At 38.0% G+C, this 3,239-nt stretch overlaps 1 protein-coding gene across 1 annotated transcript in view; it reads right to left on the bottom strand.

The window, feature by feature from the left end:
• The window catches only part of reln (reelin), an 82,119-nt gene that overhangs the window by 50,090 nt on the left and 28,790 nt on the right, over positions 1 to 3,239 (bottom strand). The window lies entirely within an intron of this gene.

Below are 3,239 nucleotides of genomic sequence, written 5' to 3'. Positions count from 1 at the left end.
CTCTCTCACACACACACACACACACACACACTCTCTCTCTCTCTTCACTCTTCTGTGTTCTGTAACTCTGGCTGTGACCTGCGGCTCTGCTCTACAGCGTTCACTGATGGAGGTTTTGTGCTGTTTTCCTTCCCTCTGCAGACATGAATAGCTGTTTGCTTTAGAGCTGCACAGGTCGTCCTGTAGCTCCATTAACCGCATGTAAGACTGCTGGAGAACTGCTGTCTGCCACAGAACCTGGTTTTAGACTTCTACATTTAATCATTTCACTGATGCCTTCGTCCATTTATTGATGAATATACTTTTATTGTCTATTATTGTGACACAGAGTCTTACTGAGGGCAAGAGGATCATGCGGCTTTATTTAACAGAAAAAAAGTTCTAAATACTAAAATCCAAGAACAAACCCTGATAAAAACCAAGGCAAACGTGAGGGCTAAAATACAGGAGGACTAATGGGACCAAGCCGGAGACAAATCGACAAAGGCTGTGTCTGAAATCTATGACAGCTGCCTTCAGGGTCTGGTTTATGAAGATCCTCCTCATGCTTTCAGACTCTATCGCATCCTTATGTCTAATGATCGAGAGCAAATTCATACACGCTTTAGCTTACTGACTGCAATGCTGGTGATTCCACTTCTAGCATGAAATGTTGAAAACATAATTACATATTAGGTAGATTTAAGTAGATTGAATTCTTAAATGTGCTCAATAAATGCAATTAGTATAATAACACTCTATAGGGCTGATACCAGTGAAATTGATATCAACAAAATGCAAAAGTTATTATCTGCCTGAATAATTGAAAAATATGCATTTATATAGAATAGAAACATTTATGTAAAATTAATTTGATTTAGGGGTGGCAGAAGGGAGAAGCTAGATACAAGCTAGATCTGCCACTGCCACCAAACATATTAATATACATTCATAAACTAACTCATAGCAGGTTAATACATTCTTAACAGTGTCCTGAGTTTAGAACGAACCCAAACCAGACACTAGAACAAGCTAATCAGCGCGTGCAGAATCACTTAAACTCTAAATAGGAACATGAAGTGCTTATAAATATTACACTATTTTAATTTCTATGAAATATTGCTTGTTTAAGAAAGCACATTTAGGCATGAGGTCAGCAGAAGGAGTTTTGCTGGATCCAGTCTCTGACACCGAAGGCTGTGAGGCATTTATGCTTCTGCGCTCATGAATAACCAAACAACATCTCTTGAATAAATAACTAACTGCAAAAGGGAAAGATGTTGAAGGGGGAGAGAAAAAAACAACTAAAACAACAAAATCACATTCATCTTTCAGGGCTTGGTAAAGACAAATTTGGAAATGGGATTTATGAATAAAACATCGAGCATAATGAAGAGCAGGAGGTTATGTTGGAGCAAAGCACTCCAATATTTATGAAACGAGTCCCAGACGGCTTGTTCGCTAATATGGCAACGTTAGAGGAAAAACACGCAGTAATGTGCTCCATTTAATATGTTTAATGCTCTTACTCACACAAAGTCTGGTGTCAAGGAAGATAAAAATATGTGTAGTTATTTTCATACGTGTTTGGTCTGGCGTAACACATTAAAACAGCCTTTCTTACTGTATTGTAAGCAGCTTCCACTGTTAAACACTGTGAAGCTCTGGAGATGAATGTTTAACACAGCTTTTGAAGTGTTTAAGGTTCCAGGTATGGATATAATTTCTGACTGTGATTGTTTAAAGATCATGTGACTTTGGCTTCAAAAGACACTTAACTTCATGAACAGAACTGACAACCAGCCTCAAGGACATCTGACTGATCTGATGTGTTGTGGATCTGATGTGAGTGGACGAGCGGGCGAGTATCAGCGGTCAGACGGATTCAGTGTGTTTCTCTCACAGATGGCCAGCTGGCTGTGTGTCATGACGAGCTCTGAGGACATCATGCTTCAGTGAAGAAGAAGGTGTAGAGACAATACTCTCCAGCACAATCTTTATTTGTCATGTGACACTTGTAGATTGAAATGCTTGTATTAATGCATGTATATTCTACAGCAGTGCGATACAAAACCAGAATATAAAACATCATTCACTAACCCTCATGTCACTCCAAGCACATATGAAGATATTTTTGATATTGCCATAATTCTGTACCTCCATTAAAAGTCATTGTGCGATCAAAACTTTAATGCAAATCTAAAACCCAGTACAAAAGGACATCGTAAGAGTAATTCATATGAATGGAGCGGTTTTATCCAAGTCTTCTGAAGAATCGCTTCAATTTAGGCTGAGATTCATGCATGAACTTTGAACTACGCACATACAAACCTGTGAATAGCTTATCAGTACATTCAGAAATCTGTCTGTTGTATATATGAAGACCTGTGGCACGATGAGGCCATCAGAGAGGATCAGCGATTCCCTCGCACAGTTACACGACTGCTAATGAACACGTCAGGTCTGCTTTGACTAGTCATGGATGATGGCATTGTTTGAGCTTGTTCTGTTAGCGACACTGTTGTACTGTTTTGTACAGCAACTTGTAACAGCAAGATTGATTTGGATTTGCATGACAGTGAGAACTGATGTGCTCAACACACGTCAAAGCAAAAGAGAAGAACAACGAGAGTTCATAAAAAATAAAAAAAACTCTCTAGTGATACATCAGCTGTGAAATAACAATAGTTTTTTTATTTCATTAGCCTATTATTACCTGGTTACCTACTGCTTACATGTATAAAATGCTGTATATTATAATGCATATGTGCCCATTCACACAGTCTTACGTATGTTATAAAGCTGTAGTCAGTAATAAGAGTCTATTTAGGTCTGGGCGATATGGCCAAAAATATTATCACATTATTTTAATCAAATCAAAATATAACAATTCATTTACAACAAAACATTTCATTTTTATTTTGTCAAATAAGATGCTGCACAACAGAGCTTTATAGATTAAAACATGGATAAAAAAAAATACCTTGGTTGTATGATTGTTATGCTGGGACACAGACGAGGTCAGGCGGATGCAAACGCAAGTAGTTATTTGACAAAACAAGAAAACAAACATGGATAAATAACACAGGAACACAGAGCAAGAGAAGGAGCTAAATATATTTTAAAAATAAGTTAGTGTGTTTGACGGTAGTTTTGTGTGAAGCTGCTGAAGTGACTCTCAGAGCAGCTCTATTCCATATTCACTGTTACTCTGCGCACACACACACACACACACACACACACTCACTCACACTCACACT

This window comes from Sinocyclocheilus rhinocerous, unplaced genomic scaffold, assembly GCF_001515625.1.
Source record: "Sinocyclocheilus rhinocerous isolate Xijiao unplaced genomic scaffold, SAMN03320098_v1.1 scaffold1499, whole genome shotgun sequence".
Lineage (NCBI taxonomy): Eukaryota > Metazoa > Chordata > Actinopteri > Cypriniformes > Cyprinidae > Sinocyclocheilus > Sinocyclocheilus rhinocerous.
The sequence above is the reverse complement of the archived record's forward strand: the minus strand, read 5'-3'. Positions and strand labels throughout refer to the sequence as shown.